The sequence below is a fragment of the Peromyscus maniculatus genome, chromosome 2 (assembly GCF_049852395.1).
Source record: "Peromyscus maniculatus bairdii isolate BWxNUB_F1_BW_parent chromosome 2, HU_Pman_BW_mat_3.1, whole genome shotgun sequence".
NCBI classification, from domain to species: Eukaryota; Metazoa; Chordata; class Mammalia; order Rodentia; family Cricetidae; genus Peromyscus; species Peromyscus maniculatus.
This window is the reverse complement of record NC_134853.1, coordinates 79,151,633-79,179,225: the sequence shown is the minus strand read 5'-3', so window position 1 is coordinate 79,179,225 and position 27,593 is coordinate 79,151,633. Positions and strand designations below refer to the sequence as shown.

The window sequence follows — 27,593 nt, the reverse complement described above, 5'->3', positions numbered from 1 at the left end:
GAAACACCATGGTAAAAAGCAACTTGGGGAGGAAAGGGTTTATTTTTACACTCCCACATCACTGTTCATCACTGAAGGAAGTCAAGGGAGGAATTCAAACAGGGCAGGAATCTGGAGGCAGGAGTTGATGTACAGACCATGGAGCGGGACTTCTCACTGGCTTGTTCCTCATGACTTGCTCAGCCAGCTTTGTTATAGTACCCAGGAGCACCTAGGGGTGGCACTGCCCGCAATGGGGTGGGTCCTCCTGCGTCAATATGTAATTGAGAACACGCTGTACAGACTTGCCCGCCTGGAGCCCAATCTTATTTCTCAGTTGAGGTTCTCTCCTCCAAGATGACTCTAGATTGTGTCAAGTTGACATAACACTGGTCAGCACAGTGGAGGTGATTGCAACCGATAACACAAGGTCCTGAGCAATGGAGCTGCTCCACCCAGGTGGACATTTCCATGTGTGGCTGAATACATGCCTTTGAAGCTCAGGGGAGAGGTCTGGAGGTATTTGAGAGTTATGACATGGACAAAGATAGAGGAGAAGCCATGGCCCAGGCCACCGTGTGACAAAAGCAGAGAATGGAGAGCAGGTCCCCTTAGAACACTGACATGTAGAGGATGAGCCCAAACAAGAAAGCAGAGAAAGTTACTTGTGAAGATGAATGTAGAGCAGAGGGAAAAACTCAAGATGAGGACTAGTTCAAAGTTCTAAGAAGGATGTGTCCAACCTTGCCAAATGCCTCAGATAAGTCAGTGAAGGTTAAATCTTAAAAGTTCATTGGATCTGACAAAAAGGGGGTGACTTCAGAGATGGGGTGAGAGAACCAAAGGAGGGCTGCTGAACTGTGCACTTTTCAGAGTCAATGTCAGTATGCAGGAGTAGAGGGGGAGAGAGCAGACCTGTCACCAGGCATGGGGAGAAGTTCTATGTGGGGACTTTCCCCATGAGTAGGGGTGGAAGAAATGAAGTGTGGGACTTGGGGACACCGGTGGTGGAGAGGAATGGGAGAATGAAAGATCATTATGGGCAGATTTACAATGCTAGTGGTAGATCTTGGCAGGTAGAAGATGTGGTTATGAATAAGGGCTTCTGGAATGGAAGAGAAGGCCAATGACACAGGAAGAGTAGGACTGTGGTGGGGTGGTGATGCTCCCTTGTAATCCAGCACTGGAGAGGTAGAAGAAGGAATATCCTTTCAAGGCCAGCCTTGGCTACACAGTGTTTGAAACTAGCCTAGCCTGCATGGGACTTTGTCTCAAAATAAAAACAACATTCTGGAGGATGAGTTGCTGGAGAAATCTTTTCTCAATAGATCTTGATGGCAGCAGCAGTGGTGTAGAGGAAGACCATAAACAAATGTCAACATTCAGCCAAAGGTGAATGGGTGCTTTATGATAGACAGAGGTTATTACGATCTCCAGTAAACCCAGTGAATGAAAGTGGATTGATGTATGGGAATCCTGGAGGAGACAATGGTATAAACTGATATTGACACCTGGTGTCTGGAGCACATGACAACGGGCCTTCCTATTAACAGTGGTGGGGGGTGGGCGAGGGTATTGCTAAGCGCTGAGCTGTGGGCTTGAATGTTTTAAGGGTGTGGAGATGAGCGTGGAGGACAGATGAGCTACCTCCCCTAGAGAAGACTGGAGAGGAGCAGAATCATTAGGGACGCACCACGTGCCTGGCCATGTGTTAATCACTTGAATAATGACAGCATTTGGCCCTGCTCTGAGGGTCCCTGGAACCTTTCTGAGCACCCATCTGTGCCGCCAGACCTTGAAGGGTTTACTGTTTCTCTCTGCTCTGTTGGCTAAGCCATGCTCACACAGGGATAATGAAGGTCTCATTTGCCTCCGACAATATGGTGCCTTTCTGCATAATTTACATGTTTCCTTCAAGGCTCAGACACTAAGTAATGAGGGAACAAATTCTGGTGCAGGTCTAGTGCCTGAGACATGGGAACCTACACTCTGTGCCTTTCTGCCTTGATGACATCTTCCTGGGTGATGCTGCAGACTGGAAAGGTGTCTCTCTAGCCTGGTCTTGGCAGAAACCGTATAAAGGGAGGACTTGGACTCCTCGTGGTAACTGGAGGCATCTACTGTGCCTCTGTCACCTCCTGACATTCAGCTGCAGTCAGTAGATTTATAAATACTTCTCTAAGAATGGATTAGGTTTCCAATTGGTAAGAACATTAACTATCGCTTATTGAGCACGTAGATATGGCAGCCATTATGCTACAGGTTCACAGGAACTATTTTGTTTTTTAATTCTACACAACAACCAATGAAGTAGGTTCTCTTTCACCTGAATATTTAGGGGAAACCAGTTCTTAGTGCATTCAGCTCCCAAGGGAGTTGGTATTCCCACCCACGTTTCTAGGCTCTAGAACCTGCCATCTTAGCCACAGCCTGGTCACCGGCTTAGCTTTCTTTCCCTCTGTCATATGGACTCATTGTATCCATGTATTGATGGTGTTTTGGCACTCAAGTACATTCGTTTACTTAAAAATCTTTCACTGAATGGCAACTCTGCACTGGACCTTGTGGAAGAGGATGTGCAGGAGCTAAGGATCAATCGTTAGAGGATGAATATGGAAGAATAGATGTCTCTGAGCCTGAAATGAGACAAGCACTGGCTATAAAGGGCAGGCTAGCCAAATCAGGAGTTTGGACATCCTTCTGCATGTGATGGAGGGATATCTGAGGATTTTAAAACACAGAGCAGACAAATATCTACCACCTGCCTCCCATGTTTCAGAGATTTACAGGGTGATGATACAGGGAACAGGGTGAGGCAATCAGGAGCCTGCAGAATTTAAGGACTGCCAGAGGATGACATCCTTGTACCCTCCTGTGTCTGGGTTGCCTCTCATGCCCAAGACTTGGAGGGCACTTGGGATCAAAGGATAAATACAATGTGGATCTCTCTCCATAACACATGATCAATTATGGAGAGTAGCTGAGGTAGTGGACAATTAATCTGGAGCTGGGTAAAAGCATGACTTCAGGAGTGTTAGAGATGTCCTAGTGAAGAAGATGAGAACTTAGATATGTCCATGTCCTCCTACCATCCTCTCCTGGGACTCAGGGCCAGACATTCGGATGGCAGCTGGCAGGTGTCGTGAAACGAGTCTTGGGATTTTAGTAACTTGCCTTTTACTGTTGAACTAGCCTTGAGTCCAGCAGTCCTGGAATGCAGGTGTGTTCTGAGAGCCCATGCTGTGTACTTTCATTTTGGTCCCTGAGACTTACATGATTCAAAGTCAGACAGGAACTTTACCACTTGGGTTGAGAGGCCAGCGGAGCTGCGTCTGTTTTCTAAGCTCTGGAATCCAAGAGCTGGGATCCTCTCAAATCTTCCCAGTCTTGTTGGTTTTGACTCTCTCAGCTCCCAAACCAGTTCATGGCTCTTTGTGAATTATAATCACCTTTGCCCTAAATAAAGAGCAGCTGCCGCTCCAGGCCACTTCTGCCTCTGTGTTTTCAACCTCAATAATTCCTGATGGGTTAGCCCCGGGTTATTAATATGGAGTGGGGATTAAGTGGCTGAAGAGCAGAATTGCAGCGAGGTGTCAGGTTGCTGGAGGGAAGCGGACACTGCTGGTCCAGCCCGGGGAGTAGCTGCAGTGTCAACCGGGACACATAATCTGTGTAGACCCTGCTGCAGCAAGGGTGAGGCTGAGCATGAAGGAAGTTCTAGCATTGTTGATTTTGAAAAGAGTCAACAAGCCAACCCAGCAGGGTCACTGTGAGCATGCTTGCTTACCTGGGAATGTCAATGGCAGTGGGCTGGGATTCCCTTAGGAAAGCGTGTCTGTGTTCCATAGTTAATTATTTAGTTATTTAGAGACGTTCCATAGTTAATTATTTATTTATTTAGAGGTGGCGGGCCACATGATGCCAGTTTTGCTGACCTGGAATCAACGATGTAGACCAGGCTGGCCTTGACTAATAAGCAGAAATCCTCCTGCCTTTGCTCCTTGAATGCTGGAATTACAAATTTAGGTCATCACATCTGGCTAGTGACCAGTTTTGGTTGTCAACTTACATGATGGCATGTTCAGAGGAGGAGATATTGGTCTGAAAGATTAGAGACTTGGTTCAAGTCTCTATTTGCTACTGACCCAAGACAAACAGCGTGACTTCTGTGGTTTCTGATTTTTCCCCCCACTTCAAAACAACTAGATGATCGCTCGTATGGCTGCTAGCTCCCAGATTCTGCACCCTAGGGATGCCCGAGAAAGTGAAAGCACTTCCATCAAGTTCCCACCTTATGTAGGATGATGTGGGGTGCTTTGTTCCCTTAGGGACAGCTAGTAGTCTGATAATCGTGTCTTTATTTGGTAAGATAAAAAGGGAAAAGAAAATAATAATAAAAGTACCCAGCCCTCCTCCCTCACTACTCAACTTGTGGCCTTTTCAAGACAGGGCCTCATGAAGACCAAGCTAGCCTTGACCTCACTGTGTAGCTGAAGATAACTCCAATTTCTGATCCTCCAGCCTCCACCTCCCAAGTGCTGGGATTACAGATGTGTGTCATTTTACCCGGTGTTATGTGGCTCTGGGGGGCGCGGGGGTAGAAACCAGTGTCTCGTGTACAAGCACTTTGTCAACTGAGCTACATTCCAGGTCCCAGCATGTGCCTTTTCACTGAGCCTCAGTGTCTGGTACATTACCCACCTTCCTTAATCCCACTGGTCCCGTTGAGGGATTCTGGTTTTGTTTTGGGGGTTTTTGGTCTTTTTTTTAAATGCTCTCAACTGGCTCTTTCAGTCTTTAGTCCTGAAGGGCTTCACTGAAGCCAACCAAGCATGTAACCCTTCAAAGACATGGAGGGCATTGAACGTTTGTAATCCCCTCTTTGGCACAGCATCTGTCTTTGCACTCTGCTCCGCGATTCTGCAGTGAGGAGCAGCAGAAAGATCGGGGACTTCGGAGCAGGCAGTGCTGTGGGACCCTGGGCCAGGGGCCCATCTCCAGCGCTTCTGGCTTCTTATTTGTAAAGAGAAAGTGGCAGCACGTGACTGGGGATTGAACACCTAACAGGACAGAAGCACGTGGTCAGGATATGTGGGTCCCTCCCTGTCCCCAGCTCCTCTACTCCAGCTGCTGTCAATCACAGGAACCTCTTCCTTCTGCCGTGCTTGGTGGTGAGGTGACCTAATTCTGCCTAAGGAGACATGAGAGGAAGTCTGGAGGTTTTGAAAAATGATTCCTCCTTCTTGGTAAAATAAATAAATGTGTGTGTGTGTGTGTGTGTGTGTGTGTGTGTGTGTGTGTGTGTGTGTGTGTATAGAGAGAGAGAGAGAAAGAGAGAGTCCAATTGCTCCTCTGGATACTGCACTTTCTGGGATAGCCTCTGTAGTTCTTTTTGCTACTGGCCTGGGAAATAAAAGAACCAGAGCTCTCCCAGCCCTCATCTGCTGTGTCTTACCTATGGACTTCTTGTCATGTAGGTGGACACAAACACTCTATCACTATTTAAACTGATTTTCTTTGGGGTCTTCTGATGCCTGCAGCTGGAGGCAGCCTCTTAGCCTTCTCAGTACAGGCATTTGTTCTTTATCAATCATCCATCTTTCCTGTTCTCATGGTCCACCCCAACTTCTTTCTGGACTTAGAGCCTCAGAGTCAGCCATCCTGCTCATAAAACACTCCTGCTAATCCTTAAGCAGCTGACATTTGGCCATTTCTACTTCCACAAGCCCCACCATTGTGCCTTCGCCCCCAGTTCCCAGGGGTGCAGAGTATTATAGGAGAAGTAGAAAATGATACCCAGTGGCCATATTCTAAGTCCCCATTTCCTTCCCTTACTGTGTCTTAGCAGCTGTTGCAGTCAGTCTGGATGACATGCCAGTTCCTCCCCCAGGCAGTTGTTTGTACTGTTGCTGCCAGGGTGGATGCCCTCTTACTCTCTCTCCCCTGGTGCAGTCTTTCCAAGCCAATCCCAACCCAAGCATCGCCCCCCATGGCGAGGGGCAAATGCCACCTCCTTTGAGCTTCTGCAGTGTCTCTTTTCAAGTTTGACCCCCTGATAGATGTGGTTCTTTTATGTGTTTTGGTAGAGCCTGATTTACATAGATATGCTTTTGTAGATACAAGAGCCACATAAACATATACTAGGAAAGCAACTAAAGAGAGAGGCAGGATGCGAGGCTGAAATTAGTCAGACTCCAGTTTGAAGATGGACTCCATTCAGTAGTTCAGGGAAACAGGAAAAAGTATTCAACTTTGTGCAATAATTTTTTTTTATGAAGATGGAACTAGTCATTGTTACTTAAGATAGTTGGGAGGATTAGACATGTGATTATATAAAGTCATATAGCCTATTGGGCACATAATGAGTCTAAATATTACTTTCTTTACATCATATATCATCTGCTGTCCAAATCCACCCCACTATGTGTGTATGTGTGTGTGTCTTAGTTACAGTTTCTATTGCTGTGAAGAGACACCATGACCGGCAACTCTTATAGAGGAAAACATTTAATTGTGATGGCTTGCTTACATACAGTCCAGAGATTTAGTCCATTATTGTCATGGTAGGAAGCAAGGCAGACATGGTGCTAGAGAGGGAGCTGAGAGTTCTTACATCTGACTCCAGGGAACAGGAAGTGGTCTTTCTCACTGGATGTGACTTGAGCATATATGAGACCTTAAAGTCCACCTTCATGGTGACATACTTCTGTTGTTGGTTGTTTTTGCTCTTTTTTGGGGGACCACCACCCAGCTCCCAAATAAATTACACACAGAGGCTTATTCTTTATTATAAATGTCCAGCCTTAGCTTGGCTTGTTGCTAGCCAGCTTTTCTTAACGTATCCCATCTACCTTTTTCCTCTGGGCTTTTACCTTCCTCTATTCCTGTATACCTTTTCTTTTCTTCTTACTCTGTGTCTGGCTGTGTAGCTGGGTGGCTGGCCCCTAGTGTCCTCCTCCCCTTGGTCTCTTGCTCTTTCTTCTTTTCCTCCAAGATTTCTCCTTCTATTTATTCTCTCTGCCTGCCAGCCCCACCTGTCCTTCCTCCTGCCTCGCTACTGGCTGTTCAGCTTCTTATTAGACCATCAGGTGTTGTAGACAGGCGAAGTAACAGCTTCACAGAGTTAAACAAAAGGAACATAAAAGAATGCAACACATCTTTGCACCATTAAACAAATGTTCCACAGCATAAACAAATGTAACACATCTTAAACTAATATTCCACAACACACTTCCTCCAACAAGACCGTGCCTCCTAACAGTGCCACTCCCTTTGGGGGCCCTTTTCTTTCAAACCACCACAGGGGGTGTGATGTATATATTTATAAGTGTGTGCTCATGTATGTGGGCACACATGTGCACTCGTTGAGCATGTCAAGTATCTTTCCTTTGCTCCCCACCTTTTCTTTTTGACACAAGGTCTCTCGCTGAACTTGATGCTTGTTGATTGAGCTAAGCTGGCTGGCCAGTGAGCTTGAGGGATCCGCATGTCCCCACCTCTGGCACTGGGCTTACAGTCAGGCGCTATCACACCCTGATTTTTACGCAGGTTCTGTGGCTCTGAAGTCAGATCGTCATGCTTGCAAAGCAGGCAGTTTACTGATGGAGTCATTGATCCAGCTCTCCACAAACCTTTTCTCCACGATGTTGTGTAGCTGTTCCCTCCTGTTTGGAATATTCTCTGCTCGAGGGAAGACAGAAGCTGGCCAAACATAGACTCAGGAATCACGTGAGCTTACAACATTCTCATGGAGCGCTTCTGAGGTTATATAAGCAGCCAAAGCTTGCGTGGGAGGGGGGGTAGTTGGGGGGGGGAGTGGGGGTTGGGTGGACTCTATGGTGCAGCTGCCGCAAGCTGTAGAAGGGACTCCAATAATGCAGCTTTTGTGAGTCATCAGCCATGCTGGGGTGGGCTTTTAATAATGCAGCTGCCCTACCTAAATCATCCATGTTTCATCCTTCATCCATGCTCCTGTAAGTAACTACAATAGACCCCTTGCTCCTTCAGGCTGCTCTGGGATGCAGTTGTTTCTTTGGTCCATCATTGCCTTCTCTAGCTGGGGTGAATAGGCACTTCTGTTGCATCTTCTCAGGAAAAAAAATAACATAACACACAGGTATCAAGGAATCTGTAATATTAGACAACTAAATTCCTTCTGGCAGCATTCAAGAGAAAGTCCAGGCCTATCTCCTCTGCCCATCAGATTGAAATATAGACACGACCTGAGCATTTGGTGCACATTTTTTTTTTTTTTTTTGCTGCACAGCTCTACACACCAGGAAATGATGAATATATAGCCTGACTAGGAAATAGGCCTTTTCTCTCAAAATCATGGAGTACTTCACAAGCAGCAAGTGCTTCTGTGTGGCAGATTGCTTTACTTGGGTGCTTATACGCTCCTCCCCACAGACAAAACTCCTTCTTGCTGTATCTCTTAAGTGGCCCTCAAACTTCCTTAGGCATAATGACAGATAGGCAAGTCCTGAGCCTCATCCTTAGGGATTCTTCTTAGCTGGTGGTGCTGGGTAGTTTTTGTCAACTTGCTATCAACTAGAGTCATCTTGGAAGAGGGAACTTCAACTGAGGAATTGTTTCCATCAGATTGACCCATAGACAAGTCTGCGTGGCATTTTCTTGACTAGTTATTGATATGGGAGGGCCCAGCCCACTCTGGGTGGTACCACACCTGGCAAGTGATCCTGAATTGTATAAGAAGTAAGTTAAGCAAGCCATGGAGAGCAAGCAGGTAAGCAATGTTTCTCCATTGTCTCTGCCTTTAGTTGCTGCCCAGAACTCTCTCAACAATGAACTTGTAATGTGGAAGTGTATGCTAAAATAAACCCTTTCTTCCCTGAGTTGCTTTTGGTCAGTGTTTTTTATCACAGCAACAAAGAAGCTAACTAGAACACACGGCCTAGGGCTCTGCACCTCTGATAAGAATCCACTGGGGTCGGTCGCGTCACTGAGAACTGGGCTATACATGGTGGCTAGGAAAGCAGACTCTTGCAAGGTAAGTGTGTGGTGACGGAGAAGGCAGCCATGGTTAAAACCGAGGGCACATTGTGTAGCCATTACCTAGGAGTTGAAACTGCCTCCTGGCAGAAGGAAGGCTCTTAAGACTTGAGATGCTGATGGAAGTTACAAAGTCCAGGAAGCTCAGAGAGTTACAAGGATCCCAAGGCCCCTCGCCAAGGTTATAAAAACAGTGGACAATCCCGGAAAGGGGAGACTCTTTGGTGGAACTGACTGCCAACTGTGCAGCCAGCTCCAGGGACTCAGTTTTCATGAGTCATCACTCCTGTTGGCCTGGCACTCTCAGTGATGCAGCTGCCTTTAGTCACCCCATGTGCTCGTAACTTCTAATGTTCCTGTAAGAAAGCCCAATAAACTCATTAATTCACATCTAGACTTGAGTGGAACCATTTCTTCTGTCTGTTATCAGTGCCCTATCTGAGGTGAACAAAAAACTCATACATGGCTACAACAGTATTCATTGGCTCTCAATAGATGTCTAAAACTATGATTGGGATGGGGATCCTATGCCAAAGGGCACATTGACACGGCGGGGACAATTCCAAGAGGAAACAGGTTGAACTGTAATGAGGAAGAGCTTTGACACTGGTCTACAAGATGGATACACATACTCTCTAGATCTCTTCTGGAGACCTGGATGACTGGTCACTGTCTAAAAGTGAACCAGGAACCAGGGAGTGGAGTTCAGTGGATAGAGCGTTTGCCTACCATGCATAAGTCACCCTCAGCACCATATGCCCTGGGTGTGGTGGTGCATCCCTGTCATCTTAGTACTTGAGATGTGGAGGCGAGGAAATATGGAGTTCAAGGGCATCCTTGGTTACACAGGGAAGTCAAGCTAGTATGGGCCCCATAATAAAGAAATATATAAATAAATAATGATAGGCAGGTGCATTTAGTAAAGAAGACGGTGATGCAAAGGTATAGACCCATCAGGAGCCCCCTGCTCTGGAAACAACAGAGTTTCCTTGTCGAAGGATTTTGTCATCGGCTGCTCACTGTTCTATGGGTCTGCTGTCATTGTCGCTCTGCTTATTCTCAGTTTTTCAAGACAGTGTCTCACTGTGTAGCCCCCACTGACACTGCTGGCCTCGAACACAAGTCTTCTTGTTTCTTCTATCTCCCAGGGGTTCTCTATTAGTTTATATAATTTCTGATGAAAATGGAAATAACCCAGAACTATTTCTCCAGATATTCGGAGAAAATAGCCCTGGGTAAGATAGGTGACTCGAGGGGAGTAGGGATTGCATAATGACCATCAGTCATTTTATTAAAACCTTATCGGGCCAGGCACTTCCTGCAAAGGATCTCTAATTTCCCAAGCCTACCCACGAGGGAGGTGTTGACTCTTTTCAGAGGAGAAGCCTAAGCTTCAGAAAGGATGAGACGTTTGCTTAAGATCACACAGCAAAGATGAAACAACTCTAGGTTAGATCTTACCGGCAGCTCTCTCGGCATCTGCTGGTGCATGCATGTGGAGGCTTTATCTATCAGTGTCAGGAAAAGACCTTCCAGGACCCACCAGTCCAGCCTTGCCAGACATCTAGCAGAGAAAGAGGTTTCTGAAACAGGAGGAAGCCCAGGAAGATTGCTCAGTTCCGGGGCACGCTGCCTCCCAGCTGGGGATGAGAGTTAATCTTGAAAATCAATTCAGCGCTTGCTCTTGCCACAGACACTCCCCAGGGCAGGCCATGGTTCTTCTCTTGCTGCTAAATGGCACAATAAGTGGGGAATTGAGCAAGACAAGGCATGGTGTGTAGAGGTCGGGGGGCCGTCATGTGCTGAGCCTGGAGCCGCCAAAAGAGCACTCGCTGAGGGGCTCGTCTGTGGCACATGCAGCCTCAGGGGCAGACAGGGCATGGATGGACAGGAGTAATTGTGGCCCTTCAGCCTGAGAGCAAGCACAATCAGTTCCCTCCGGCAGCCTAGCTCTCTCCCTGACAGCTTAGGCATCTGCTCCTTAGCTTGGTGGTGACATTGTCCTCTGTGGGCTGATTTCTGGACTGTGGTCCTGTCTGTCTGAGATCTCTCCCAGAGAAGGCAAGGCCTACATTGAGTGATGAGTCAGTGGGGACCACAGGCCTCTTATGTGTAGCTCTGAGTCTTCAGACACCTCAGAGTCATGTTTCTTAAGGCTGCAATTAGACCATAATGCTCTAAGACTAGTGGACTATGCTAGTTGGTGCTAGAATCTTCTCCCAGATTCTGGAAAGCAGGCAGGCTGTGCTGCTTCCTGAGAAAACCAGCTCTCCTTCAGAAAAGGGTTAGGCAGAAACCAGTGACATCCACCAGTGGGACAAGTTACACGCCACCTTCCAGGACGATGACCTTCATCTTCTAACAGGTCACTGGTAAGGCTAGAGCTCGGGAAGACAGGCAGAGGAGGGCTGACCTCTGCCACTTCCTGAAAGAGGTAAGCAGTGGACAGGGATCTCAACAGGGACTGGAATATTAGTTGGCAAATTGAAATATGGCTGTTATCCGTCAATACATGACAGCGCATCTCTGAGCCTAGCTACCTTACAGTTGTTGGCTATCATCATCTAATTACCTTCGTGGGAGTAATTACGGCAACAGGGCTGTGGCTCTCTGAGGTCCGGCAGATGTCATAAAGATAATGGCCGAGCAGGCGTACTGGACACAGCAGCTCGGGGTAGGGCATCAATATTTTTCAAATCCCTGCCCCTGCAAATGTTTTCTCATCTCCAAATGGAAGGCTGGGACTGGCTCTCCTTCTGCCTCCTGCCTCGTCAGCTTTATCACCTGACAGATGGCACAGAGGAGCTGGGTGGTAGGGCTTACTGTGGCCATTTTACAGATAAGTAAGCTGAGGCAGTGGGGAGTGGTCTGCTCTTCCCGCTGGACCCACATAGACTTAGGGCTATAGTTTCTTGTCTGGGGCCCTCTTATGCTCCATTTGCCTTCTTCGTGCATGACCTCGAGCTCTCAGAACACGTGCTGTAGAGAATCCTGTGTACACGTCAAGTCACAGTCAAGACACATCTGCACACATCACCATCTCCTCAGTCGTTCCTCTAAAGCAGAGAACAGTTTTCTTCCCAGCTAAATCCCAGGAAAAGGGCTGAGTGAGCACTACTCCTGAGGGGCACACTTGGAGATGCCCGAGTGTCTTCTCACTTGGGCTGGGTGGCAGGTGTGGCCCGTAGGACCTTGGTGTCATAAGTCCTCAAGTTAATGGGAACAGGGTTGATTTTTCAAAGCCCATTTTATCTGGGGGACCTGAGCCATCATGGAAGGAAGCTACCCAGACCTCCCCTTTTAAGAATCATGAATACAAGCCAGGTGTGGTGGCACATGCCTTTAATCCCAGCACGTAGGAGCAGAGGCAGGTGGATCTCTGAGTTCAAGGCCAGCCTGGGCTAGAGAGCAAGTTCCAAGACAGCCAGGGCTACACAGAGGAACTTTGTTGTGAAAAACAAACAAACAAACAAACAAACAAACAAACAAACGGAATCATGACTGCTAGAGAGGCCCGGGCACTGAGTGTGGCAGAGATAAGAAACAGGGACTTTAGGGATGAACAGAATTTCTGGAGACAGGCTGCGTGTGGGGGAACCCTAGTTCTGCAATTTCTAAAATGTGTGGGCTCAGAGAACTCTAAGCTTCAGTTATCATATCTGAAAAATGAATGTTCACCATGAACTCAAGCAGTGTGTAATACTCAGGGTATAGAAAACATGGGGGTAAATGTGGCAGATGAGGTCTTGGGGGCTGAGTAACTCAGGGTGGGGGCAATATGCTAGTGAGGCAAGCAAGCAGTTAGTGACTACGGGGGAGAATGTGGTGATTTGAGTAGGAAGGTCCCCCATAGACTCACGTGTTTGAATACTTGGTCCACAGGGAGTGGCACTATTAGGAGGTGTGGCCATGTTGGAGTAGGTGTGGCTTTGTTGGAGAAAGTGTGTCACTAGGGAATGGGCTTTGAGGTCTCTGAAGCTTAAGCCAGTTCTCTGCCTGCTGCCTGTGGATCCAGATGTGGAACTCTCAGTAACCTCTCCAGCTTCCTGTCGTGATGATAATGGACTAAACCTCTGAATCGTAAGCCAGCCCCAATTAAATGTTTTCCTTGTAAGAATTGCCATGGTCATGGTGTCTCTTCACAGCAATATAAACCTAACTAAGAGAGAAGATATGAAGAGTGTTAAAAGCTATAAAGAAGGGGGTTCCCTAAGGTGTGGATGGGGTGCCTCTCTGAGAAAGAGGCAGTTGAACAAGATCAGAATGACAAGCCTGAGGCATCTGTGTCAGGATCTGTCCCTGAGTTATGAGCAAGTGGGGAGAGTGTTCCAGACGATGACCAGTGTGCCTGTGGCACGAACGAGCAATACTTCCCTGATGCTGGAACTTTCGAAGCCAGAACAAGCATCCGGACACAGCTCAGGCAAAGCTTCAACAGCAGGAACAAGTAGGATGATCTCAGGGAAGAAGGACGAAGGTAGCCAGCATGCAAGGATGGTACAGGAAGTGGGGAAAGTGGAGAAGGAGGCCCAGGCCAGAGCTGGTTGGTCTCAAGAGCATCGTTTATCACGGAGTGATGATGGAAAGACTGGAAGGCTATAGACGCAAGAGTGACAATCTGACCTAGTTTTTGTTGTTTTCTTTTTGTTATGTTTTTGAGGGTTGTTTATTTGTTTACTTGTTTTTGTTTTTGAGATAGGGTTGTAGCATAGGCTGACCTAAAATCTCACCACACAGCTAGCCCCAGGCTGTCCCTAAATTTACAACAACCCTCTTGCCTCAGTTCCTAAGTGATGGGATTACAGGCATACACCACTACCTGGCTCTGATTTACACTTTTAAAGCATCTTTGGGGCTGAGAAGATGTCTTGGCAAGGTACCTGCTTTACAGGCATGAGGACCTGAGTTCAAATCCCAAGACCCCGCACAAGAGCCAGGTGTGAAAGTAGGTGTCTAGTCCCAGTGCTCCTATGACAGAATGGAGGGCAGAGACAGATCTTCTCCAGAAGCTAGTCTGGCTCCTGCAGTGAGAGACAGCAGAGGGATGTTACCTCAAATGAGGTCAAAGGGTGAGCACAGACACCCAAGGTTGTTCCGTGACCTCCAAAGACATGCCACTGTGTGTTAGCACACACACACACACACACACACACACACACACACACACACACACACACACACGTATAGGTATTGTACACATATGCAAACAATACACAAAGATAAAATTTTAAAATAAATAAGTAAATAAATAATCTCTCTGTCCATTGGTGGGGAGAACTTTGAGGGTTTTTGTAAATTGTTTGCATAGGGACTGTCTCTCGTGTTCTTTGAACGTTTGGCCTTCAGGCGGTGGCACTGTCTGGGGGAGACTGTGGATCCTCCACAGTGTGGTGAGGCCCAGCTAGAAGAAGTGGGTTGCTGGGGGCAGACCTTGAAGCTTATAGCCTAAGCCTGCTTCTTGGTCTGCTGAGACAACAGCCAGCTGCCACATGTTCTTGCTGCCACAGCCATGAGCTCCCCATGTCACCAAAGAGTCACCACCATTGTGGCTCTCCCACCATGACGGGCCCTCTCCACTCAGACCCTGAGCCCGAATCAATGTTTCTTCCTCTGAGTTACTTTTGTCGAGTATGAGAAAGGCAGCTAACACAGAGGCCAAGGATGGAAGACGTTAGGTCACCAGGTGGCGGCCTGCAATTACCTGGGCAATCAATTACAGTGGCGTAGGGAAGAGGTCAGAGATGGGATGTATTTTGTGGGTGGAGGTGGCAGACTGTGGAGAGGGTGTGGAAAAGCAAGAACTCCAAGATGGCACGTGGCTTTGGAAATGACCTCATAGTCATCTGATGAGGACTGACCCAGATAACGGATGAATAGCACTTATCTCCGTGCCAGAAACTTCATGAAGGATCAGTGCATGCTTGTTGTTTTATTTCTGGTGCTGGCTCTCTGCAAGGCGCTCATTTGAACTTTAGGTGAAAGTTTTCTGGTCCTTGGTTTTCTCATGCATGCAATATGACAAGCCAGAGAATCTTTCAAGCATTTGGTAAATATTGATTAGGCATTGACAGCGAGCCAGGCTCTATTCTGAGAACCAGAGACGTGGGGTCAATGAGTAGCTACCCTCATAGAACTTACAGTAGAGTGAAGGTGCTGGTGAACAGAAAGTCCTGGGGAGGGTCAGGAGGGAGCCAATGGCAAGAGAACCTTGTGGGAGTGTATGTCCAGGAAAAGAAGACTTCCTACACGAGAGGTTTTTAGGTGGAAGTCACAAGATCAGAGGGAACTTGGAAGATGAAGAATGAGGGTGCCTGTGGCGGAATGGATGTGGGGCGGGAGTCCATGGAGATAAGAGATCAGGCAGAGGGAATGGAATGATAGGGTTGCTTGAGGCACAAAAGAGTCTAAGTTTCCCAGCACCAGAATTCTCAAGGGCAGACCCGCCCAAACATCTTATCTCATGCTTGGGAGACCTTGAAAAGAAAGGGTGCCAGGACCCATCAAATGCAGGTGGGTGTGTTCTGAAGAACGGAGGGTTTTATTTGTATTCTTTAAAAGGTTAGTGGCCAAGAACAAATGTTTTGTGGTCCTTGGAGGGGGATCTGGTCTCTAGCTATGTGCTAACTCGTTGGCTAAAATGGCAATGCGTGGAAGGATGGTGGGGGATTATTTTGTTTTACTGTTCTGGGGATCAAACCCAGTGAGCCACATCCTCAGCTTTTGGAGCTTTATGTTTGCTTTGCCTTTGTATTTTTTGAGATAATGTCTCAAAAGCCAGATGAGGCTGGCTTTAAACTCCCTATATCTTTAAATAGTGCTTCTCCTGCCTTCACTTCCCAAAAGCTGGGATGATAGGCTAAACCGTGATACCTAGTCAGCCTCCCCAATCCCTTGTCTTAACTTTTGAGATGGAATTCTTGGCATGCATCCAGGCAGTCCTTGATTTGAAATCCTCCTCCGGTCTCAACCTTCCGAGTGCTGACACTGCAGGTCCATACCATCATCCTGGGCTCCCCTGGCTCTCCAAGCATCAGGCTGTGCACATCAGCACTGGGAGCAATTTGACCGAATATGCACTTCAGGACCCTCTCTAGTGCTAGTTTACAAGAATCTTCCTACCTGCTCCTGGTAGGCCGTCAGAATCAGATGCCACGTAAAGGTGGTAATGTGCCATCGTGATTCGGTAGCCTGCTCTGAGCTCTCTGCTGGATCACTAAAAAGCAAGGAGACTCCATCACTCTGTCTCCCTAATGGCAAAAGATTCTGAATTGTGCTTGAAGATCTTATGCTGGGTCCTTGTGGAGAACAGCACAGGGGAAATCTCGACTATTCTTCGCATGCTCTTTACCACTGAGCTCTGCCCCTAGCCCCCAAGAAATAGTCGCCATAAAACCATTGCTACATTTGCTGTGGAATTACTTTAGAAGCTAGTGTAGTGCTCATCATCAGTTTGCTCTAGAATTTGGGCAGGCATGGGTATGTTCTTCCAGACAGTGAGAAGTAAGTAGTTCAACACACTTACCTTACTGCCATGGCTGCCAGGACATCCAAAGTCGGATGTGAAATCCATTAGTAACATATCACATTGCACACACGCAGTAGATTCCTCCGTCTCCCTTAATCTTGTATTTCTGCCTTAATGTGTTTATCAAATGTATATGGAGAACCCATGATGGAGGACCGTAGCCATCCTGCTGTTACTGGGCTGGTGGCAAACACTCAGACACCAAACCACCGAGCGCTTCACATATGACTTAGCCAAAGGAAAGAGAGTCATTTTTCAGGTTTCAGTTCTGGCAGGACAGTGGCTATTCCTAACCTGAGTCCGTGTGTCTCGCAGAAGCTCCCTAGACAGAGTGGTCATCCGCGGGATGTAAGACATTCACTCTCCTCTGATTGTCACCACAGATGACATAAGAAGTCCTTCTCCAGAGAGGGAAATGCAAGTCTGGAAGGTGTCAGCAAATGGCCGAGTGCTGCAGACCCGGGTGGTAGAGGCCTGTGTGCCTGTGTTTTGGTGACAAGCCCCACATTCTTTCTGGATGTTTCTGTCCCACATAAGTAAGTCTGAGTGGGTGGTGCCAGCCTGTGCTATGACCTTGTAAAAAAGTAGTTCCCTCCCTGCCCTTGAGGATTTCACCAGGCCCCTCTGTCTGTCCTCAGCCAGCCAGTGCTGCAAACTATGTTTGGACAGTTCTTAACGCTACCGTCAAATTTAGGCCCCAGGATTGTACCTGCTGCTCTTTTCCTGGCCCTTCCTCCTCTCAGCGCCCCCCTTTCACCAACTTCTCATTCTAACCTGATTCTAAGCTTCACCCCAAATCCCCAAAGAGGAGCCTGCTTCCGGGAAACCCTGGGAACCTTCTCGACAGGGAAGCTGGATGAGCTGCTGGCTGCTGTTCTTCATGGGGCCCGGGATCATTCTGGAAGCTCTCACCTGCTGGGCTCTCAATATGAAAGGTCTCCCCTTTTTCGTAGGATTAGTGTTTGAGATTTTCCTTTGCATTCTCCCATGCTCCATGAGCAGCTTAAGGAGGCTCATGCTTAGAGACATTTCCATGAAGCACGAAGCGGTATTTCGCCCTTAGAAGAAAATATTGTTGGCATCAATTCAAGGAAGCAGAGACCCACTTCAGTGGGGGGATAAATTCCCAGACGTGCCCCAACCCACTTCTAGAGAGCTCCTTCTGCCTGGGAGCACCGCCCTTTCTGTCCCAATTATGCCATCCATGTCTCCATTTTTAAAATTACGCTCCCATTATGGGCTATTTATATAGGATATACTAAAAGAGTCCATAATGCTTGCCCATACGGCAAGTACCCTCTAGTTTCCGACTGCTCTCCAAAGTTACCACCTGTTTCTTAGATGTGAGCCCATTTGCCAGCCACTGTTAATAAATGATGCTTTCTCTGTGCTTTTAGACTCTTGGGCACTTCCTCAGATGGTGCCGATCTACCTTCAGGAAGGTTACATTTTCTCATCTGCTCTGACATACCAAGATACCATGAGAGAGCCGACTCTCTCCGTCCCCATCTGTGGGTGTGGTTGATCGTGTGTGTGCAGGTGTATATGGGCCCACCACGGAGGTCAGAGGACAAGCTCGGGTGCCATGTGCCTTGTTTTGTTTTGTTTTTCTCTGAGACAGGGCTCTCACTAGGGTCCAGGGCTAGCTAATTAGCAAGCCCCAGTGATCTCTGCCTTCCCAGCCCTGGGGTTACAAGTGCTTATGACCATGTCTGACTTTCTACCTGAGTACCTAAGATCAAACTCAGGTCCTTAGGCTCCTTAGCTCTTACTGATTGAGCTATCTACACACACACACACACACACACACACACACACACACACACACACACACACACACACACACACACACTTTCCTTCTTCCCCTCACTCCTAGCAGCCACCCACCTGTCCTCCATTTCTATGTGTCATTTCAAAACGTACATAAATAGGATCAAACAGCAGGTAACTTTTCAAGCGGGCTTTTTTTCCCACTCAGTATAATTCTCTGCAAATTCATCAGGCTGCAGCAAGTACGCTAGATCCTTTCTTTCATGCCTCAGTTTATATTCCAAAATTTGAATGTGCCACTGCTTTTTAACCACCCACCCACTCAAGGACTTCAGAGTTGTTTTAATCTTTGGTTATTGTGACTGTACTGTCTTTGCTAGGATTTCTGTTGCTGTGATAAAACACCATGACCAAAAGCATCTTGGGTAGGGAAAGGTTCATGTCAGTGTATTTGTCTCTCTAACAGGCCATCATAGAGGGAAGTCAAGGCAGAAACTCAAGGCAGGAACTGAAGCAAAGACCACGGAAGTGCTCTGGTTATTAGCTTGCTCAGTTTGCTTTCTCATATAACCGAGTACCAGAGCAGAGGCGGCAGTGCCCCAGTGAGCTGGACCCTCCCGCCTCCATCATTAATCAAGAAAATGCTCCACAGGCTTGCCCATAGGCCAGTCTGGTGGGGACATTTTCTCAATTGAGGTCTCCTCTTCTCTCAAATGACTCTAGCTTTGTGTCAAGTTGACAAAAAAAAAAAAAAAACTAACCAGGACATGTACAGATAGATCTCTGAATCAGTGCAAGTCTTCATTTCTCAGGGCTATGTGCCTAGGAGTACAGTTTCTGGGTCATATGGTATTTTATGTTTCCATTTTTTTAAGTGCCAAAGTCATTGAGAGTGGCTTGCCAGCTTACATTTCCACCAACAATATGTACTTCTCGCCTCCTAGCTAGCATTTGGTCTTGTCTGCTTTTCACCGTTGCTGTCCCGATAGGTGTGTGGTGGCTCCTCGACGCAGCTTTAATTTGTATTTCTCTAACAGCTAATGATGTTGAGCACCCGTCATGTGCACATTTCCCATCTGTGAACCCACTGCGCTGAAATGTCTTTCCATGTTTCTTGCCAATTTTATAATTGGATCGCTTGTTTTTTTGTCTTTACTGTTGAGTTTTGAATATTCTAGGTAGTCATTCTTTGTCAGGCATGTGATTTCACACAACTTTCTTTCTTTCGTGGGGTCTTAGTTTTTCTGTCCTCAGGATCTTTTACAGAGGGAGAGTTCTCAGGCCTTTATCTAAAGTTCAGCTCACCCACCATTCCTTCCGTAGAGTGTACTTTGAGTTCCACACCCCCCAAAATGTGCTGCATAATCCCGGATGCCAAAGACTTTCATTTCCTCCCTGAAGATTTTGTGGTTTTACATTTTACATTTAAACTTGTGATTGTTTTTTTTTAAATTGTAGTATAGTGTATGAATCTTAAGTTTTATTTTATTTTTGCTCCATGGCTATCCTATAGCTTTAGCAATATTTATTGAAGAATCTAGCTGGACAGGGTGGTACACTTAACACTTTAATCCTAGTGCAGGCAGGTGGATCTCCATTTGAGGCCAGCCTCCATAGCAAATTACAGGTGAGTCAGGGCTACATAGTGAGACCTGGTCTGAAAGAAAGAAAGAAAGAAAGAAAGAAAGAAAGAAAGAAAGAAAGAAAGAAAGAAAGAAAGAAAGAAAGGAAGGAAGGAAGGAAGGAAGGAAGGAAGGAAGGAAGAAAGAGCGTGCCTTTTTTTTTTTTTTTAACCAAAAATCAGTTGGACATGTGCTGTGGGATGTTCTGTATGTCCTGTGGGAGCCCTTCTTGGGTTCTTTGTGGCGTTACCCAGCAGGTCCGCATAGAGGATGATTAGGACCATGGGCCTGAGTGCAGGTGTCTGAGATGGTCTGCACTTGGCTGTGCTGGGGGATGGTCTGTATGTCAAGTTGCTCTGATTGGTCAATAAATAAAACCTGATTGGTCGTGGCTAGGCAGGAAGTATAGGCGGGACTAACAGAGAGGAGAAATAAAAGAACAGGAAGGCAAGAGACACTGCAGCCGCCGCCATGACCAGCAGCATGTGAAGATGACGGTAAGCCACCAGCTACGTGGCAAGGTATAGATTTATGGAAATGGACTAATTTAAGCTATAAGCACAGTTAGCAAGAAGCCTGCCACGGCCATACAGTTTGTAAGCAATATAAGTCTCTGTGTTTACTTGGTTGGGTCTGAGAGGCTGTGGGACTGGCGGGTGACAAAGATTTGTCCTGACTGTGGGCAAGGCGGAAAACTCTAGCAACAGACATGCATATTTTTTTTTATGACTCTGCCTATAGGTTCTTTGTTCTGGCTCACTTGTCCTGGTGTCTTGCACTCAGCCCCTATGGTCGTGACTGCCACAATAGCCTGATGAGTTTGATTAGCTATTGAAGGATTCCTTCCACGTGCCTCTCATTTTAGGGACACTTTGGCTTTTCTAGTTCCTTTGATTTTTTTTTTTAAATACATACATCAGAGAGTTTTCTATCTCCACACAAAAGGATTGTGTTAAGTATGTGTACTGGTTTGGTGAGGTAACTTCTTAACTATGCTGAGCCCTCCAAGGCATGAGCCCGGTGTGTCTCCTCATTTATTTATATCTTTTTTGATACTCATCACCAATGTGCATGTTCAGTCACAAGTCCTGCACATATTCTGTTAGATTTACAGCTAAATCTTTTGTAGCAACTTTAAAGTTACTTTCAAGATACTGCATCTTTAAGTCTAATGTCTATGTGTTCATAATTAATGTCAGAAATGCAGGTGTGAAAGGCTCGTAGGATGGCTGAGTGGGTAAAGGTGCTTGCCCCCAAGCCTCATCACCTGAGTTCGATCCCCAGGTCCAGTTGGTAGAAGGAGAGAACCAATTCTGGCCTACACACATGCAAATAAGTTAACATCATAAAAAGTAAGCAAATAAAGCAGTAATCTGAATGCCCCATCCACTTTTCAAGATAAACCAGGGAGAGTTCATCTTCAATCCCAGCACTCAGGAGGCAGAAGCAGTTGGCCTTCTGAGTTCAAAGCCTGCCTAGTCTACATAACTGAATTCTAGGCCATCCAGGCTAGTGAGATTCTCTCTTAAATAAACACACACACATTACACCACACACACACACACACACACACACACACACACACACACACACACACACATTTTTAAAGAAGGCTGGGGAAATGACTCAGTGGTTAGGAGTACTCACTGCTCTTGCAGAGGACCTGGGCTCAGCTCCCAGCAACCACATGGTGGCTCATAATCACCTCTAACTCCAGTTCTAAGGGATTTAACACCATCCTCTGGCCTCCTCAGGTACCAAGCATGCCTGTGGTGCACATAAGTACACACAGGAAAACACTCATAAAATAAAAATAAATACATCTTTAAAATAAATAAATAAATAAATAAATAAATAAACGCTGGCAATTTTTACCTCTGCTGGCCCTGGGATTCAGGAGGGTAGGCTTATTGAGTTTCTCTACGTGAATAGTCATATTATCTACCAATATGGGCAATATTACTCTTCCTTCCAGTTGCTGTAAGTTTGTTTCTTAACTTGTCCCATCCATCCTTATTGCACTGTATTGAGTAAGAAACCCATGGCTTGCTTTTAGTCATGGTGTGAAATCGTTCATCTTTCAGCATTCAGCTTAATGTTAACCATCCTTTGTAGACTGCCAATTTGGAGAAATCCCATTCATACCTAGTTTGCTGAGCAGCGTTTCTTTTTGTTGTTGTTGTTTTGTTTGTTTTTATTTGTTTTGGATTTGTTAAAACAACACATATTTAGTTTTTCATTGTGCTGGAGACCAGAAGTCTGCTATCAGTCTTTTTAAATTAACTTTCATTATGCATATAAAAAAGTGGACTTTGTTCTGACATTTTACACATATATGTCATATACTTGCATTATTCCTTCCCCTCTCCAAAGTAGGCTCCCTTATACTTCCATATCTCTTATGCTTTTAAAAATGTCATGTCCAGATTGTATATATGAGTGACAATAATACAATTGTTGTGGAATATGATTTTAACTATGTAAAGATGTGTTACATTTGTTTATGCTGTGGAATATTACTTTAACTATGTGAAGGTGTGTTACAGTTGTTTGTGCTGCATTTGTTTAATTATGCAAAGATGGGTTGCATTTGTTTCACTTTTCATGCCTAAGGCACCTGATTGGTCTAATAAAGAGCTGAATGGCCAATAGAGAGAGATAGGTGGGGCTGGCAGACAGGGAGACTACAGAAGAGAAATCTAAGCAATGGAAGAGAAGAAAGAGGGAGAAGAATGGGAGAAGAGAATGAGGGAAAAAGAGAGGGACATGCCTGGGTTCAGCCAGGCAGCCTCCAGCTAGCTAGATGGAGTAGGACATACAGAAGGAAAGAAGGGTAAAAGGCCCCAGGCAAAACATAGATGGCGAAAACCAGGTTGGGTTATAAGAACTAGCAAGAAACGAGCATAAAATAAGCCCAAGTATTCATAACAAGTAATACATCTCTGTGTCATGATTTGAGAGCTGGTTGGTGGCTCAAAAAGAAAAGGCCTAGTATATGTGATATGTGTCTCTCTGAATCTGGCTGCCATCGCTAACTATGATGCTCTCCAGTACCAATTATCAATTTCCAGTAAATTATGTAATGTACCTTTTCAGCTGATTAATATTCTATTGTTTGTGTCTATCACATTTTACCTTTTTTTCCCTAGTTAGAAACATTTCATTTAAATGTGTCAAATAAAAACCCACATTTTCAGACCATAAGATGTTAATATATTCAACAAAACAGTATTTTGCTGCTCTGAATTGTACAGAGTAATAATCCAGATCCATTTTGATTAGATTATATTTTACAGACATAACAAATCCCTGACAATAATGTAAACCAAACAACTTTTCCCTACAGGGTGAACTTGAAAACAGCAGTCCATTCTTTTGGGTCTTGCACTTCTGTGCGGTTTTCCTACTGGAGAATGGCTTCTTTTAGGCGACGGAGATCTGAATTTTGCTCAGTTGCTTCTCAGTAGTGAAATAGACTTTGATCTTGATCTAGACCTTGAGTGGGGACTCAAACTTTTTCTAGATTCTCTGAGAGAAGCTGATCTTAATCTACAAAGAGACACAGACCTTGAAAGTAGAGGAGAGGGTGATGTTGACCCCCTTCCTTGGCTTGTGCCCTGTAAGAGTGTCGTGACCTCTGGATGGGGGATGTGATCTACATCATGCCCTGCTTCACCTTCTAGGGCCATAGCAATAATATGCAGTCATAAGCATAATGTCCCTTTTCACCACACTCACAGCATCTATCATTAAGATCAGAGGGACGTAGGGCAGGTGCCTATCAACATGAGATCTCTGAGGCATGCCTATTGATAGTTCAGTCCTTACTGGAGAACCACAAATCACCTTCCCATCCAACCTTCTGCATCTCTAGGATCTTCAGATTCCACAAAAGCAAATCCTGGAGGATTTCTGGCAATCCATACATTTCTTAAGGGCCTATGGTAACTGAAAGCCCTTTCTAACTCTCCCTTCCCAGCACCAATTCCCAGGTTACCAAAATACACTTTGATTTCCCTTCCTTACGGCCTCCAGATGTGACTAGTCCACATCCTCAGCTCCAGCTGCAGCGCCCACAGCTCAAGTAGCAGGACAGCTGGTTCACACCTTCACTCACCAACCTTCCTGGCAGCACCACTCACATTTCACCTTTTCAGTCATGAATCAGTGTTGGATTTTGTAAAATGCTTTCCTGTTCTACTATGAATTTTCTTTAACCTTTTCAAGTGATCCACTGTTTTGAATGAGCAAATACTGAGCAAGCCTTATATTTCCGGGAATAAATCTACTGCTCTTTGCACATAATTCTTTTCATATATTGAATTCTATATATTTCTGTATAACTCTACATATTCACATATGAATTCTATTTGCCAGTATTTTGTTGGGGACTTTGTCATCTGTATTCAGAAGGACTGCTGGTCTCTCTTATATACTTTGTCTGGTTTGGGTATCAGGGAAGTACTTTGTGCCCCAACTGGAGGGGAATCCCTTCGTCTGTTTTTTTTTTTTTTTTGGAAGAGATCATGTAAGATTGACACTGGTTTTCTTTATACACCTGTTAGAATTTTCCAGCAAGCTATCTGGACCAGAAAATTTCCTTTTGGGGAGAGTTTAAGAGTATGATTTCACTGTCTTTAATAGTTATAAGATCATCCAAAGCATTTCCTGGTGGGCAATCTGGAGAGGTACATGACTTTCACACATTTGATGTATCTGCAAGGTCAAATCACATATATGACGTTATTTGTAACACGTCCACACTGTCATTTCAGTTATTGTGATCTTTAGTCCTGGTATTGACAATTTGTCTTTTTATTATCAGTGTTGTCAGAGGTTTGTCTATTTTATTATTTTTTTTTCATGGGAGCATCTTTGGTACATTGCTTCTTCATCTCTTTTTGTTGTTGTTTTTAATTGCTTGGATCCTATTTTCTCAATTTCCTTTCTTCTGCTTTTTAAAAAGGGTTTATTTTATTATTTTAATTATGTGTATGGGGGATATTATACACATGGTCTTAGTGCCCATAGTGACTAACAGCATTGGATCCCTTGGAGCTGTGAGCTGTCTCTCATGGTGCCGGGAGAGGAGCTCGGGTCCAGGAAGAGCAGCGTGCCCTCCTGGCAGACCCGTCTCCCCAGCTGCTGTTCTGCTTTAGTTTTGCTCTTTGATTCCCTGGAGGGGAAGCTTATGTGAGTGAGCCACCTTGCCATCCGACCTCTTTCCTAGTCTGAGCAGGTAATGTTGTCAAGCTCCCTCTCACGGTGGCTGTGGTGGTCTCAAATATTTTGAAATATTGTATTTTTATTTTCATTCACTTCTTTGAACTTGAGCGTTTTCTCCTTAGACTTTTTGTGCGGCTTGTGAATAACTTAGACATACTTGTTTAGTTTCGTATATTTGGAGACTTTTACCGTTATCTTTCAGTTATCAGTGTGTAGTTTGATTCCATTGTGGTCACAGTTCATATCATTTCAACCTTTCTACATTTGACTAGGTTATTTTATAGCCCAGCATGTGGCCTATTTTGAAATATATTGCATGGGCCCTTGGAAATATTATACACTGTTTTCTGGTAGATTCTGTTGGTTAATGGTGTGTGTGTGTACACATGCGAGTGTGTGTTGATTATGAGGTCTTTTCTTTTATTGGTTGTTATTCTTTAACCTTGCTGCTTTTTCTGTCTTCTTGTTCTATTAATTGTTGGAATAAGGTCTTTGAGGTTTCAAACATAATTGTGACCTTTAATCCTTTGTTTGTTTGTTTGTTGTTTGTTTCTCTGTGTAGCCCTGGCTGTCCTGGAACTCACTCTGTAGCCCAGGCTGGCCTTGAACTCACAGAGATCTGCCTGCCTCTGCCTCCCAGTGATGGGATTAAAGGTTTGCACCACCACTGCTTGGCTTTAATTCACATATTTTAAAGTTTGTGTTCCCCTTTTCCTCTCCCCTTTGGTCTTTATTTTACTTCTTTTCCTTTTGTTTTTATTTATGAATTTAGGGTTGTGGTCTTCTCTGCAAATTGACTGTTTTTCCATAACATAGTGTCCCATTCTGTCTCTACAAGTTTCCTTTGTCCCAAATTGACTTTAGTATTAAGGCATCAGCTCCTGCTTTTTTGGATTAACATGTCTCTCTTCTGTCTTTCAACTTGCCTGTTATAATTGCAGTGAGTTTCTTTGAAGCAGCATGTAATTGGGTCATGTTATATAATCAAGCCTAGTCATTTCCACATTGCAATTGCTGACCTCCATCATTTACAGTTGGTGTAGCTGTTGCTATGACAAGGATGCCTGTGGATTTTACTCTCTGGTTTTAGCTCTCTGAATAGAACTGATACATATGTGAGCTCACAGAGCCTGTGACAGCACGCAGAAGACCTGCCCAGATTCAAACCAGACAAAATCTCCACACTGAGCAGGGGAAGTGGACACACGATCCCACCAGTAACCAATAAGCTATTTTCAACTGATACCTGATGGGAAAGGAAAAGGCCGTTTTCTCCAATGGAGTGCTGCTGGGTATATCAACCACACCCAGAACAGTTAAGTACCATGCCCAGGACAAGTTAGCCAGCTGGCCAACACCGAGTGGACTTCATGTTTTTTGTGTACTTTTTGTTTTGTCTTATTGGTTTTATCTTAAAATTTGTTTTGTTTTGTTTTGTTTTTTGAGAGCAAGACTATGAGAGAACATGAAGTTGGATGGTTACAGAGGTGGAAAGAACATGGGAGGAGTTGGGAGAGGGGAAAGGATATGATCAAAATATATTTTGTGAAAATTTTTAACTAAAAATAATTTTTAAAAAGTTTTTCTTTCTTGTTTTTCTTTAAGTTCCTTGAACCACTATTTGATCTCAATTTAAAAACTGTGGCACTTAGAGTGGAAGTCTCTGTCTTTGTGGGTGTGTGGGCCTGGAGGTGCGTAGCCTTTCTCTGTGGGCTTGCCTGGAGCACAGTGCTTATTGTCTGCAAGTTCTCATAGGCCTCCCTGTAGCTAGAGTTTTCCTGCCTTGCCCACAGTCAGGACAAATCTTTGTCACCCGCCAGTCCCACAGCCTCTCAGACCCAACCAAGTAAACACAGAGACATATTGCTTCAAACTGTATGGGCATGGCAGGCTTTTTGCTAACTGTTCTTATATCTTAAATTAATCCATTTCCATAAGTCTATACCTTGCCATGTAGCTCGTGGCTTACCGGCATTTTCACATGCTGCTTGTCCTGGCAGTGGCTGGCAGTGACCCCTTCTGCCTTCCTGTTCTTTTATTTTCTCCTCTCTGTTAGTCCTGCCTATACTTCCTGCCTAGCCACGGCCAATCAGGTTTTATTTATTGACCAATCAGAGCAACTTGACATACAGACCATCCCCCAGCACAGCCAAGTGCAGACCATCTCAGACACCTGCACTCAGGCCCATGGTCCTAATCATCCTCTATGCGGACCTGCTGGGTAAAGCCACAAGGAACCCAAGAACGGGCTCCCACAGGACATACAGAACATCCCAAAGCACCTCCCCTTTCCAGGTTCTTCATCTAGATGTCTGACTTCAGCTCCTTCTTCAGTGTGTGTCTCAGTGACAGTTTCTTCAGCTCCAAATCTGGGATTTATGAAGCAAAAGAAAACCCCAGGAACAAACTACATGTCATTCCTTGAGGTCCATAGTTCTTAACTACGATGTTTTCATCTC

General features: G+C 45.4%; 1 pseudogene; it reads right to left on the bottom strand.

The window, feature by feature from the left end:
- Positions 1-24,069, bottom strand: part of LOC102912154 (uncharacterized) — a 52,889-nt pseudogene extending 28,820 nt beyond the window's left edge.
- Positions 24,070-27,593: the final 3,524 nt, after the last annotated feature.